General features: G+C 35.8%; 1 protein-coding gene across 2 annotated transcripts in view; it reads left to right on the forward strand.

Annotated features, from left to right (window-relative positions):
- sicily (NADH dehydrogenase (ubiquinone) complex I, assembly factor 6 homolog sicily) overlaps nucleotides 1-15,952 on the forward strand; it is a 217,872-nt gene that overhangs the window by 145,363 nt on the left and 56,557 nt on the right. For both annotated transcript variants that reach the window (XM_085811871.1, XM_085811870.1), the window contains exon 2: nucleotides 4,345-4,453. The gene's annotated coding sequence lies outside the window, so the exon portion shown is untranslated. The remainder of the gene's footprint in view (nucleotides 1-4,344; nucleotides 4,454-15,952) is intronic.

Consider the following 15,952-nt stretch of genomic DNA (forward strand, 5'->3'; position numbering starts at 1 on the left):
CTTTCTTCATTAATATGTTTGATTCGATTAAAAATCTCAGAATTAGATTGCTACATACTTTCAAGAGACACAGTAGCTAAAATTTAAACTTATGTTGATTTCATAGAAAAGTTCTGTGCAATTTAAGGGAACCTGATGCAGATCCTTCTTTTCCAAGGGTAAAAAAATATTCAGGCATTTTGTCGGAAATGCGATTTCTGTGCAGACGAAGTATTAAATGAATTACAGTGGTGAAAGAAACGTCTCTTGTCTAAATACTAAGCAAAACTGAAAAACAAATGAATTTGAATTGTGATGTGTGGTCTTTAAAAGCACCGCGAGAAATAAAAAGGAAACCAAATGAAATTAATTAATCATTAAAATTATTCGAATTAAAATAATTAATAAAAATTTAATAGCTAGTGAGGGGGTATGAAAGGCTTTGAGAAACCTAATTCTCTGACAGAAGGCAATGTTCGTACATAGGCGTAGCTAGGGTTTACAGCGCCCAGGGACAACTGAAGAATTTGTGCCCCCTTCTGTGCACCAAAAATGGAAAACATTTCATTCTAAAATTTCTTAATTACAATTTGGCGCCCTCTCGAATCTGCGCCTGGGGACAGATGTCCCCCCTTGCCCCACCCTAGTTACGCCACTGTGTTCGCATAATTTTAAGCGGAACTAAATGTAAAGAATGTAAGATTGCTGATTAGGTTGATTTCTATGTTGGTACGGTAGTGGCGCCATCTATCGATGTAAGTCAAAGGCGGCGAATTATAGCCGTCTAAAGTCGGATCGTGGATCTATTTTTTTCTAGGTTCGGTACTAAGCGACTAAAACTCAAAATATATGGCATTTCCACAGCATTGCGCCAGCATTAAAGCAATACAGCAATCATTTTTAAATGATAAGCAATTCTTGATAACTTGTGTTAGCATTATTTGATTTTTTTAGCAAACACGTGTTAACTTAGGATGCAATAATGAACATATTCTACTACACACGTTGCTTTTTTGGCGCGATCTGATGTTACATATAATTGTGAAATCTACATGTACATATAATTATGTTAAAAAGAGAATAATTAATCTTTAAAGCTGCTATCACGTATGAAATATTTCAGAAGAAATTCTCTTTATGCAACTTTTGCGCTTTTTTACAGGCAGAGCAGACAGCCATCCCGTACTCTAGAGTTGAAAACAAGTGCTCCGTAGTAGCCACAAAGATGAAATTTTGATGCTGTTATCTCACTAGATGAAAGACAAACAGTCTGCTATAGTTTGTGAAAAGGAGAAAAAATTCGCGCGTCTTTTATGCAATGGTAAATCAGGGAAAAGCTATTCTGAACAGAGAAATATGTGATAATACTTTAGACACGCAAAGTACATGCATGCACTCTCCAGGCTGGCACTCCCATTTACTCAAGCATTCTTCAGAAAGTAATGAAGATCAAGAATGATTAGGGAGGAAATATTAAAATTATTCAAAAATCTGAAGCGACAACGACAAATGCTGGCAGGTTTTTTTTACTTCTTTTTTGTAACATAAGATTAGAGTTCTTTAATATTTAATTTGGAAACTTTGTTAAGTAAATGCCAATTAAAACTAGAGAACATTATATGGTTCCCAAGAAAGTCTCCTAAATCTGAAAATGGATGTTTAAGGGCAGAACAAAAAAATTTCGTCATTAGGATGTTGTAAACTTATAGAAAACCTAAATAATTTTGTAGCTAGTATAAGAGCAAAATGAGAGTGCTTAAATATTTTTGTTTTTATTTTGACACTGATTTTATATATTTAAAGGACGTATTTCAGGAAAGAAAAATAGTCGTAATTCTTCTGCTTTGGGAAAAAAAAAAAAAAAAAAAAAAGAGGAGCTAAGGTGCGTTGGAAATGCATAGAGCTTTTCCATAAAATAACATCAACTTAAAACTGAATTTTATCTATTCAAATAAATGCGCTTTTCTTCTGCCATGTACAAATGTACAGTTGCCTTTTTCTCTGATTAATTGAGTAGATTACTGAAGTATTGAATGGGTGGATTTCTGCATTAGAAGGGGAATAGACGTCCATTTTGTAACTGTCTTTTGCGAAAAGAAACTGCAGGTTTGCATTTAATAGGTTCTTCTGTCATTAAAAAAAAGGAAGAGGAAAAAAAAACTTTTGAAAACAATGTAATGAAGTATCGTGTAAAGAGGCCGAAAGAAAAGCATCCGTGTTCATGATATATTTTTCGTTATCAAAGGACTTAGGAGTACCTGATTATAGCAAAACACAGTATGTTTAATATAGTATTTACGTTATGCAGAAAAAAAGAAAGAAAAAGAAAACATGAAAACTACATGAAGCCAGCCTGTTTAACTGCGAAGAACAGAACTCGGGCGAATTACCGGCCTTTTTAAAGTGAATCCCATCGGCCACTAGTAGGCCTTTTGATGATTAAAATGAGGTTTTAAATAGCTGGCAAATAAGATCATGGTCAAGAATATCTTATTTTATCCCTGCTTCAGTAATATCAAGAGCTACAGGTTCCGATAAGTGTGTTAGCTTCCAGCGAATAAACTCAAGGTTCTCTTCCGCCGTTAACAGGACCGGTCATTAGACGGTGCAATTTCTGCGACTCCTAAATTGTATCACACGATGCATCCTTAAATTATAAAACTTGTGAACCTCCCAAGTTCTGCCACTCTGTGAGCCTGCACCATTTGCTCTAGCTTTAGCTCCAGCCCTAGTCACAAATGACTAGGATTAGTATAATCTGTTCAGGATCGTAGCTATTGACTGAAGATCAGTAAAAATACAATTTACATCCAAGCAGGTCATCAAAAGCATCAAAGAATAGGTGCTTGGTGCACATTGCAGACTGCAGGTTGCAAAATCAATCCAGGAAGACCGTATACCACAAGGTACTAGAACCAGACTATGATAAGACACCAGGAGAGGCTTGACGGAATGAGAGAAATCATCAGATAAATATAAATATCATGAGCGTAAAATAAATAAAATTATAATATACTATATGGGACAAAGTTTTATTAAATACGAAATACAATATTAAGTAAAATAGAGATTAAACATAAAGAAAATATAATACAAAATATACACAACACTATATACAAACAGAGATAGCTGTACAAAATATGAAAAGTTTGCTATGTCTGGAAATTTGAGTCACGGCTGAGGTGAGCCGCATAAAGTCTGATATTGGAGTCTTCCCGAAGAATGACGTAATCAAAATCTTTGAAGGAATTTAGATGTGGGCAATTCTTGGTTTTGAGGAAAATGCTTTCGTTCATTTTCTATGAATGAACTCTTCCGTACGTTCTGCCTTGAGATCTTTATGTAACGTGCCATTAGATATGTAGAAATGCGCTTGTGTAATCAGTCTGATGCATTTATTTTGAACTATTTGTAGTTTATTTAGTTCCTTTTTATTAACTGTTACCCAAGCAGACGAGGTTTTAGTTTATCTTCGAATATTTTGTGGGGCGGATGTGGTAATGTTCGGAGAGCAGGCTTAGTGACAACATTTGGCTCCTTCAAAAATGCGGGTGACATTTTATTAATCCAACGGAAACAAACTTCATGCAACGAATAGCAGCTAGGTAGACGGAAAAAATATATAGTGAAAAGGATTTTTAAAAAAATCGTTGTTTGCAGAAGTGATTCTGTTGTTTAGATAAATCAATACTTAAAGTGGTATTAATGTGCATTAAGGACAAAAAAGCAGGGAAATTACTTAAAAATCTGATTTCATATATGCGTTAATCATTTACACTAGTATTTTTGCTCAAAACATAATGAATGCCTTACACATTACATCATGATATACGCGTGTGTTAAATAAAAGCTAATCTTCGCACTTATTATTTCTAGATTCTTACTATTTTTCAACATTTTTTGCTCTGAAAGCTTAAACATGGGAAACATTATGTGCGTGTATATAGAAATATCATATCGGATTAAGATTCTTATGCACTGTGATACGAAAATTTTGATCTGGTATAATAATAAAAAGTAATCAAAATATTTCTTTTTAGGAATTAAGTAGGCGAAAATCAATTAAAAATGTATCCTATAGTTTTTTTAAATAACGAGTGAAAATATTTAGATAAATTTATGTTATGTAGAAATTAATCAATATAAATCTTAACAACTTAAGAAAACGAATTCTTTATTTTGTGAAATTTAGAGTTTTGAGCTAAAATTTCTAATTTATTCTAGAAATTTTGCTTAGGATCAAAAACATTTTGTGACTGTAATTTTATATACTAAATCACTTTTTTCGATTGTGTTTATTATTTTTATCATCAGAATTCTGCAGTTATGATTAATGATTCATCTGTTTTTAACCATCACTTGCAGGAGATAATGTTACCCTATGGTCATCAGAACCTTTGTTAATTTCCCAGCATCGAGTGATATTGCATCTGCAAGTTACTGGCTACGCAAGACAAGATTAAAGTATTGTAAAGTAAGTGAAAAGTTTTTAACGCATATAATAACTCTATTGTAGATTTATGTGTTAAAAGTTCTAGTGCAGTTAGTTCTAAAAAAAAATCATGTTGTTAATAGTGCTGAAATATCCAATGTTACATATTGTAGAAAAAATTCTGATGTTGATAATAGGGGTAAAATTCAAAATGTTGCTGGTTCTAGTAAAATTTGGATGTAGCTATAAATGCTCAAAAATCTAATGATGTTAACTTTTATAAAACAAATGCTGTTAAGAAAGGCTTGTCTAAAAATTTGGATAATATTAACCGCGGTCCACCGCCCTATCAAAGAAAGTGTTTCGAATAAGACATTGATCATCAACAGCATTGTCTTCCTACGGAGAATCTTGGAAGAGTGCCTCCCCCCCCCCAAAAAAAAAACAGTGATATTTAACACTGGAAATAAATTTACGGTTTTATATAATGATAATATAAATAATTCCGAAAATATTACGGGTGAGAATGTTGTAAATCATGATGTAGAACTGTTGCTGTGCATATTCCAAAGGCACCCAGAATTAAACCGATTATGGTGATACCACCGATAATTTAATTTTGCGAATTTATTAAGAAACTTAAAGATGATGTAAATGTTGTTTTTACAGCCAGAATCAGAGATGAATTGCTTAAAATTTTCTCATTTAACGCTGATGGTCACAGAGAAATTACACGGTGTTTAGAAGTGAATAATGCTCAACATTATGTCGTGCAAACAAAAATAAAATGTTTAAAATAGTAAAAGAGATAAACAGAATTTCTGATATTTCAACTCTAAATATCATTCGCACAATAGCTTGTAGATTGTCAGAGCTCAAGAGACCCTCCGAAAACCATTGGTAAGATTTTCGTATTGTTCTTTGTCTTCGAGGAAATTTTTAGTGCAAATGATTTCGGGTACGCAAATTAATTCTAGTTGTTTGTGTTCGTGTCTTATTGTGCATGATATTTATTTTGGGTATTTTAGTATAATTTTCGATTTAGCACTTTTTATGTACTTTCCTTTGTTTGGCATGTTTTGCTTTTCAGTTGTCTTCTGGAATGTGGATTATTAATGTGCCCCTGTACTTTCATAAGTAACCTTTTATCAGTTAAATTTCCCGTAATGTTCTATGTTTGTTGTACCAGCTCGAGAGCTTGCTTTTTTTATGCTACGGAAAATTTGAAATGCACTGTTATACGATTATAACATGTTCTCAAATTTATGCATCTTAATATGTTTTTAGCATCATCTTTTGCTGACGTCCTGATGTCTCCGACAAGTTACTTTCCGATGCAGGTTGGATCTCCTAATCAGAGTACCCCTGCGATGCACCATTATTACTTCCCAATTCAGGAAAATTCCTAAATTCACGATACTCCCATATCCTCTGATTCCAGATCAATAATGGCCGGAGCCAGAGCTGGTGGAATAAGTGCGAACGCTTACCCCTCCTATAAAGGAACGGACAATTGCAAACATGCCTTCTCCGGGATTCGAACTCGGCCCCTTTGGTATCACAGTCAGCTCCTTTAACCACTAAACTGTCCTCTGACCACTATACCAGCGAGGTAGAAATTAGGCGCAGCAAATTTTTTCCAATTTAGGGAAATGTCGGGCTGCAGAATTTGGATGACACAAAGTTTGTAACGGACGGCAAAATGCTTAGCGTCGGTCCTGAGATCAAACACAAACTGCCGAGGCACCCGAATTCAAAATATCTCAAATTCTTTTCGAGCGTTAATGATTGAAATGTCACATTTATGAATCTAGGATCAGTATCTGAGAGTGGGAGAGTTGGGAAGAAATATAGTAAGAAGGCTTGCGAATTCGCTTAGAACTTTCTAATAGTTGAAGGATTTGCTAGTTTAGCATATAATTCGTTCGACAGGAGGAAGACAAATAGGTCTGTAACGCTCGTTTACTTATTATCTGCAATTGATATATTCATATCAAGATTTAATCGTATCCAAAGCTGAGACATTTTGAGTATTTTACCTTCTAACATTTCCCTCAGAGAAAGAAACATAAAAGGAATTTCAAATTAAAATACTATTGCCTGCGTACGAATTCACAGGGGACTGAACGTACGCAGAACCGATAACAACTTGATAAAATTTATTTTTCCCGAAGAAACACTTGGCAGTTCTGGAACTTTTCACAAAAGTACTCATATAGCTCTTCTCAGTATGACAAAGCACAATCGGTAGTTAACCATTTCAAACTACTAAGAAAGTTAAACACACAATACAAAGCGCGTAAACAACGAAGTTCGCATCGAGATCTCTCAGTACTCTAAACTAAAATCTAAGAACTGAATTTAAACTTGAATGATGCGTATTGTGAGCGAGCAACCGCACGTAGGTTCGATTTTGCCGACTTCTTGAGTGTTAGCCGTAATGGCCCATGATTCTGAAGAGTTTCTGTAAGGATCTCACTGAAAGAGAAACTGGTGGCAGGTTTGCAGGGGGCGATCAGAAGACCACGGAAAAGAGAACAGCAATTAGAAGCGTTGCAGATCGTCTGCAACCTTCACAGAATCTGACTGGACTAGCGAGATAGCTAGGTACTGACATTTTTAACGACAAAACAAATACAATACAGTAGATATAAAGTCGTTGCAATAGAAAATACAAGATAAAATTCAAACTTTATTCGTTATATGTATAAACACAAATCTTGTGAAGGAATTTAAGTAAAAAAATTACTGTCGCAGTCAGCAAGTAAATGAGCCACGAGTGACCTAATATATCTATCTTCCTGTAAAATCTAATAATTAAAACTTGTGCGTAGTGTTAACAAAATCGCAGGTAGTAGCGTTATTAAACAATTTGCCATTCATGTTGTGCAGATATGTTTTAATAGCTTAAATTTTACGATCTTTATGGAGCAATGAGTTTCTGAGAAAATAGGGTGCATCTATAATTATCCTCAAAAATTTGTTTTGCACGATTTGTAATTGATGCAATTTGCGTTCAATGGCTGTGTTCCAAGCAGGTGAAGCACAGCAAAGGATTGACCAGATGCAAGTGCGTAAATATGTTTTCTGACTTTTAGGCTGAGCATTTCAAAACCGGTCAAAAATTGGCTGAAAACGATTAGAATCCCTAATTTTTTACTTCTCAGATTATCGATATGATCATTCCACGTAAGAGTGGAACTAGTGGAACAGTTTCGTTGAAGACAGTTAAAGTTCTGTGAATCAGCTTCGATTTTCTAGACCTTCTTATTATACGCAGCTGTGATTTATCTGCATTAGTCTTGACTCTCCAAGTTCCACACCAATTTTCTATATCTTGAAAATGATACTCTCCCCATCTTAAATAGTTTTCCCGCAGCCGCCGTGAAATTTCCAGTATTTTCCATTTCTCGAAATTATTGGAAGGCATATACGGTTACATATACACACACAGTTACAGTTGCACAGGCATTTAGGACAATTACAATTATATGAGGATCGGACCAAAATATCGTCAAATAATCACCAAGTGTGACGACTTTTGGTGATTCCTCCCAACATTGGCTAGCTGCTATTTACCTCAATGTTGAATGTCTGCATCTGTAATCTTAATCTGCATCTGTAATCTTATTTTTCCTGCAAAACTTCGTTTCTTGAGGCATTTAATTTTACATTATACATGATGTGAAGTTGAACCTCTACCTGATTATTATCTTTATTTTTATGTAATTTAGTAAATCGCGATTGGCAACAGTTGAGTTTTTACATCTGGGTTTTCGAGTTTGTTCTATTGTTTACTTTCGTTTTAAGTAATGAGAATAATGACTTTTTGAGATGTTTTTCATGAGTATTTAAAAACTGATGAGTAATATTTTAGGCCATTTATGTTCTGAGTATTGCTTTGAGGTGTCAAAGCTAAAACTAACACTTAAATGTAAATATAATTGTAATATTAAACTGTTTGTGTCGTGACGAGATGTTTTTCATTGGATAATTGATTGTATACTCATTTTCCATCATAATTCTTCTGATATCGAAGGTAAAACGGGATATCTGGCGTCCACGACAGGACTACGGCTGCATTTTTAAGAGTGAGTGAAAAAATATTTTATATTTTCTTTTATTCTTTGTGCATTATGGATATTGTTTTGAAAGATAGATAGCAACTTAGAAGGTTGTTTACTCGAGCATGTAATACTTTTGATGAGGAAGAAATCAAATTAAATCGTTCTGATAAAATTAATAAATTAAAGCTAATTGAAGAGAAAGCTTTATTAATGATAGCATGTGAAGAGAAATATAAACATTTGTTGTATTCTAAGGTAACGAAGGTAAAACGGGATATCTGGCGTCCACGACAGGATTACGGCTGCATTTTTAAGAGTGAGTGAAAAAATATTTTATATTTTCTTTTATTCTTTGTGCATTATGGATATTGTTTTGAAAGATAGGGTAAAAGCGCAGAATAGGCTGCATCAACAAAGTTCAGTAGGAGGAGCTGTGTGACGTCCATAAATGGGTGGGACTAAGCTAATGACGTCACAATGTATTCTCGCATTTACACTACGTGTACTTTCTTTTATTTTCTCTTAATAACAATAATAAATTGTTTATTATTGTAAATTAATATCAAATTCTTTACTTTTAATTTACATTTATAACATTTAAGCATAGGCGTTACTGATAATAAGTATAATAAATTGTTTATATTTAAAATTACCATGATATAGTGAGCGAATTCTACCAATTATTAAAACGATAAGCAACGTCGGAGTCTATAATACTTGTAGAGCTTCAATATTTTCAAAGATTTTTATAAATTTATTATTATTATTTTTATTATTTTTATTAATTTTTTTTATTTATACAAATAAAATATTTTTTTAATTTAAATTCATATTGTGGAACATTTCAATTTTATCAATTTTACAAATTACCTTCTTGCTACGTAACGACATAATTTCTTACATACCAATAGTTAGACTGTAAGGATCTTAAGTTTTACTAACGTTTATTTTATTTTAAATCTTTACTATCACTTCTTATTTTCTACTTCCGGCCAGAATTATAAGCGTTAAGGTTTTTATGCAAAGTTTGTCTGGCGAACGCCAAGTATTTAAGTTGTGGCTTTTTGCCAAGCGAGAGAGAGGAAGCAGTGAGTCGAAGCAGGCCGCTTACCTTAGAAGTTACGCAGTTGCTGTTTGCCTTCCAGGCCAGAGGTTTTAATCCTCTTGATAAATTTAAACGTATTGTAGTGTTCACAGTTCTCTGTACTACATACGCTTCCTGTTATTATAAGGCCAATCTTCCACGTTTATTATTCTAAAGTTAAATTAAAGTTTAGTTTTATTTTTATACTTTTACGTTTTGACCCCAAGTAGCGGGTCGGTGTATTCCGAAGTACGGAAGTCATTGTAAATAGAGAAAAATAAAGGGTTTTGTATACCCTTCTTGTGTATCCTGTTTACTTCCCACAGTTTTGAACATAGCTTTAGTACGCTCTCTGTTCCGAGTCAGGTCCTTGCATGTTCCCGAAGAAGGTTAGAAGGAACATTAAACCTGATAGTGGCGCGCAACGAAGAAGAATAACCATGGCCGAGTTTCAAGAAGAACCTGTGCTGCCTGCAGAAACGGCTCAGAATCCAGAAATGCCAGCTGCCGCCCTGGAAGGATTTGGTTACATCGTCCAGACCATGCGCGCTTCGATGAAACCAGAAGCAACATTTAATGGAAACTCACCGGTAACCAGTTTTTTGGAAAAATTGGATGACCACTTCATGCTCTACCCCGTGCACGAGTTTCAAAAAGTGACCTGAGCTGCCAGCGCTTTGAGGGGCCAAGCGCTTAACTGGTTCAGATGTATAGGCAGAAGTCTCTTGGGTCAAGCAGGAAGTCCCACCTATACTTACGAAAATTTCAAGACTGCCCTACTAAAAGCCTTCCCTGTTGTAAGGGATCGTGCGAAATTAGAAACGGAACTTTTCAGTATATATCAACAAAGAATCGAAAACCTCTCAAGCTTTATTTTAAGAAAAATTCACGTCTTCAAACTCTTGTATGGAAACCGTCCGGATCCTGAAATAATTCAAGTGATTTTGCCGAGGTTACTGCCCCAAGTGCAAGACTTTATTGAATTGAGAAATCCGACTACACTGGAAAAGTTATTTGAGCTAGCAATCCAGTTTGAAAGTAGAAGAACGGCGGACGTCGAAAGAAGACGCCAATATCAACAGCGAAACCAATTTGGTGCGCCAAGACTACAGCAAACTCAAGCACACGGCTACGGAAGCAAAGCGAATCAGTGGGCAAGGAAACCCGAGCATTCAAAAACAGCCGGCGAACGTTGACAGTTCAATAGCAATCCAGGAAAAAAGTCTCAAGGCTAGTGGAAAAAGAAGGAAAGCACGGAAACGAAAAAGGATTTAAACTAAAACGGATTTCTGAGAGTGTGCGGAAATCCGAAGGTCACGAAAACCCCTCTTCCTTCAAGTTAAATACAGTAATGGTCAAAAATTTGACTCTTCCGAAGATTGAAGTGTTGGTGAATAATATCCCAGCCACCGCACTCCTGGATACAGGCGCGCAGTGTTCCTGTGTGGCAGAAGATTTTTTTAGAAGTATTTTCGTAAATATCGCATATATAATTCGGATAATACGACAGTGTTAGCGGCGCAATAAGAAAAATGTAAGTGCATAGGTAAAGTACCGTTGTATATCCGTATCAAGGACGAACAAGTAAAGGTGATGTTTTTTATAGTAAAGAATCTGCAAGCACATATAATCTTGGGAATAGATTTTCTTTCAGACGCACAAGCAACACTGGATTTTAATGAAGCGTCCCTTAAGCTGACAATGAAACAAGTTCGTGCAGAAAAGGCTGAACCGCCAAGGTTAAATCTTGACCACCTGCCTAATGACGAGCAAGATAGAATCCGACAAGTGGTAAGTGAATTTGCTTCCTTATTTAGTGATATTCCAGGATTTACTCAGGTTACTAACCATAGTATTGACACCGGAGATGCAATGCCAGTTCGCCAAAAACCATACCGGTATGATAAGAATAAGGAAAAAATTATAGAATGGCATATCACCGATATGCTACGTAAAAAGATCATAACGCCCATCTCAAGTAGTTATGCTAGCCCGGTGGTTTTATGTAAGAAAAATAATGACTATCCTTTGACGCATCCAAAAAGGTGGAGATTCGCTATTGATTACCGTAAATTAAACTCCACAACTAAATATCCGGTATATCCGTTACCGATCATTGAAGAAATTCTAAGGAACATAAAATCAACCAAATTTATGACGACTTTAGACTTAACGACTGGTTATTTTCAAATAGGGGTTAGGCCTGAGGACGTGCCTAAGACTGCTTTTATAACCAAGTCTGGCACTTATGCATTTTTGCGTATGCCGTTTGGCCTTTCAGGGGCCCCGGCATCGTTTCAGCGATGCATGGACATTGTGTTAAGACCTGTTCTTGGAAAGTCCACATTTATCTATTTAGACGATATCATTATTACTAGTGATAATCTCGACCAACATGTACAGGATTTAAGACAGGTGTTTTCTTTATTAAATGAGGCCGGTCTAAAAGTTAATGTCGAAAAGTGCAAATTTGCAGCCCCTGAATTAAAATATTTAGGTTACAAAATATCTCAAAAAGGAATCGAGACAGACGAATCAAAAATAATCGCTGTACAAAAGTATCCGACTCCAAACACGGCAAAGAAGCTCTCTTCTTTTCTAGGACTTTGTTCATATTATAGGTCCTTTATAAAAGATTTTGCGGCTATCGCTGAGCCATTGTTAAAATTAAAAAGGAAAAAGGCAAGATTCTCGTGGACGGCCGAAGCCAATAGTGCTTTCCAAAAATTAAAACAAGCATTAACGCAAGCCCCTGTGTTGAAATTTCCTGAAAAGGATGAGAATTTAGAAATTTCAGCGGATGCTTCGGATTATTCGGTAGGAGCGGTACTTTCGCAAAATCAGCAGCCCGTGGCATTTTTTAGCCGAACTTTAAATCAAACACAAAGAAACTATTCCGCGAACGAGAGAGAGGCACTTGCAGTTCTGTTAGCAGTGCAAAAGTTCCGAGTCTATTTTGGAAAGGCGCCGATAACAGTGTACTCTGATCATGCGGCGGTAACTAGATTGTACTCAGGGAAAAATTTATTCCCAAGGTTAATAAGATGGGCACTCAAGCTGCAAGAATATAATCTGGTAATCAAGCATACCCCCGGAAAGGAAAATATCGTAGCAGATGCCCTATCAAGAATTAAAATAGATGAACAAGGTAATACCGTAAAGGTGGCAATGCTCACAGCATGTACAATAAATTCCCGAGAAACTGTAATAACCGAACTGGGTAAGGATCCTGAGTTTGGAAGCATTTATGAGTATTTGAAGGATCCTGAAAATTTTAGCCACCAAGATATTGTGGCGATAAGATATAGGGCGGCCCATTACGAACTAATAGATGGTCTATTATTCTATACAAAAACTACGAATTCCAACAACGAATTTCGACCTGTTATCCCAGCTAGTCTTAGATTAAATATCCTGCAGGAGCTCCATGACAGCCCTTTAGCTTCTCATGCTGGTATTCGAAAAACTATCCAACGCGTACGCGAGGCAGTCTACTTTCCTGAACTGCAAAAGTTAACAAGGGCGTATGTCCAGTCCTGCCCAACATGTCAAGCAGTTAATTATATTAATTTCCGCCCGGCCGAGTTTCTAAATAGTATTAAATCCGAATTTCCAAATGAAATAATTGGCATCGATTTATTGGGCCCTTTCCCAAAAAGTCAGTTAAATAAAAGTCGCTATCTCCTTGTTATGGTTGATCATTTTAGTAAATGGACCGAAATTGTTCCCTTAAAACGAGCCTCCGCGAAATTAGTTACTGATTCTATTTTAAACAAATATATTTTAAAATACGGGGCGCCCCTAAAAGTTATATCGGATAATGGTCCTCAATTTGTATGTAATATATTTGAAGACATGTGCCAAAAACTGGGCATACGTCATTTAAAAATGGTCCCGTATCGGCCGCAATCAAATATAGCGGAACGGGTCAATAGAAATATAGTGAAAATTATCCGTAGTTATGTTAAAAATTTTCATAAAAGCTGGGATAACTATGTCAATGAATTTGCTTTCGCCCTTAGGACCGCAAAACATGATACAACGGGCAAAACTCCTGCTGAGTTATTTTTAGGCAGAAAGATTATAACGCCGTTAGATAAATTATTTTATGTGCAACAAAGAGCCCCAGAATTTAAAATGGGTGATATAGAAAAACTAATTAAGGAAGCATAGAAGAATAAGGAAATAGCACAAAGAAAACAGAAGCTCTATTATGATTTGAAACGACGGGGAGTAACTTATAAAGTAGGGGATGAAGTTTTAAAAATTAAGCATTCACTTTCTTCAGCACCAGAAGATAAAACTGCCAAATTTTTTCCACGATTTGAAGGACCATATGTCATAGAAAAAATAACTCACGCTGTATTAGTGTTAAAAGCCAGAAATGGTGAAACCTGCTCCGCAAACATTGATCAAATCAAACCCTACTTTGATCGTAATAAAATGCAAATATTTTCAGATCTTTTGCAGGATCCGGCACGGCAGACACCGCAGGCACAAGCTCCAGAGGTGGAAAAACGACAAGTACAAGGGCAAGCCATTAAGAGGCAGGAGCAAGTGAAAAGAAAATTTCCCCGCGGAAAAATTGAAGGGAGCAAGAAAAAGAAGCCGTTCCACCGTCCAGAAAAGAGAGTTCACGAACACCCCCGGAATGAAGAAGGGAGAAGGACGACGTATGTGAAGAGAACCAGAAGAAATGACGGCAACTATAACCCGGCTCTAAAACGGAAGATCTACTCATCCGACAGGACTCTCCGCAGCAAATGTCGCCGAACTGCGGAAGGGCCATCAGCGGCGGAGGAAAAGTTACAAGGAAAATTTGAACGGCCAGCAACGAGGTCCAAGCAGGAACACGACAGAAGTTTCCCGGTTCCGCCAAGACCAGCTGCCATCAAACGTCCAAGACCACAAGCAGAGGAGAAAAAGAAGGTATTCAAGGGTGACCGAACTGGTGAAAAAAGGAAGCTTCCAGAGGAAGGCACTGAAGGGCGAGCCCGTACAAGAAGGAGGATAAATCACACAACTATCTGCAATACCTTTAAGGACTGGGCCCAGAAAAGGATGTCCGAATATCACAAAGATAAGTAAAATTTTATGTTACTTTGCAAACTTAAGTTAATCTTTCATTCTTACTGCAAGTGGCAGATTTCAAGAAGTTTTACCTCATGCGAGGTCTACCTTTATCGCCAAAAGGGCGAGAAATGAGTTGTTACGAATTTGGTATTGTGTTTTTCAATTACTCTCGCGTAAAACTAAAGTTGATGTATAATAGCGTTGTGTAAAGACTTAAATATTGTAAAAAGTTATTGTATAAATTTTATTTAAAACATTCTAGCAGGAAAGAAGTTTAGTCTGAAAGACTTTTTGAAATGTAGTATTTCAATGTAGAAAGAATTGGCACTTGCTTTGAAAAGAATAGAAGTTAACAATGTACTACTAATGTATGTTTTCAAATGTGTAAAATTAACGGCATGTTGATATGTTCTTATATACATGTGAACTGTTATTTTAAATGTTAAGAAATACAGTGATAGGGTAAAAGTGAATGTTAATTTTTTTTTTTTATTTGTGTGACTGTAAAAAGTCTAGATCATGGTGAATATGTGTTAAAGGTTGAATGATGTAGTTAGGCTCTCTGACGCTACACTTCAGAGTTAGACACTTTCAGAATAGTACCTCAGGGTTTAGAGTTGAAATTAGGGTGTGTTAAGAGGTCTTGTTATGTTGAATTTTAACACGTTAGTGTTTTGATTGTAGGAGGAAGTGTGGCACACGTAGACAGAAACACATTCGTGTTTGGTGTTATTTTACAACACATGTCAGAGAGCACGGGGAGAGATAATTAAAATAGTCATGAATGAAATAAGAATGTTAAGTGAAATATAATTATACATGTTACTTGCCATTTCATTGTGTAACATTTCATTAAACTACTTTTCCTTCCAGATCTCTGGAAGGAACCAGATTTGAATAAGAGCTCCTGTTTGGATGCAGTACAGATGAAAAAAAAATTGTGTATCCTGGGAGCTGCTATTGTAAAAACAAATTTCTTTCTTTTAAATTTTTAGTTTCTAGCGAAAAATATTTGTAAAAGATTGGCCTCGCGTTAGATTCTAGAGCTAAAAGTTTTCAACAAGGTCGTTTTAGACCTCAGTTTCAAACTAATTAACTCTGGCGGGAAGTATGTAAGGATCTTAAGTTTTACTAACGTTTATTTTATTTTAAATCTTTACTATCACTTCTTATTTTCTACTTCCGGCCAGAATTATAAGCGTTAAGGTTTTTATGCAAAGTTTGTCTGGCGAACGCCAAGTATTTAAGTTGTGGCTTTTTGCCAAGCGAGAGAGAGGAAGCAGTGAGTCGAAGCAGGCCGCTTACCTTAGAAGTTAC

This window comes from Stegodyphus dumicola, chromosome 2 (genome assembly GCF_044657685.1).
Source record: "Stegodyphus dumicola isolate Sdum_Otavi_A_Nest chromosome 2, ASM4465768v1".
In the NCBI taxonomy this organism is placed as follows: Eukaryota; Metazoa; Arthropoda; class Arachnida; order Araneae; family Eresidae; genus Stegodyphus; species Stegodyphus dumicola.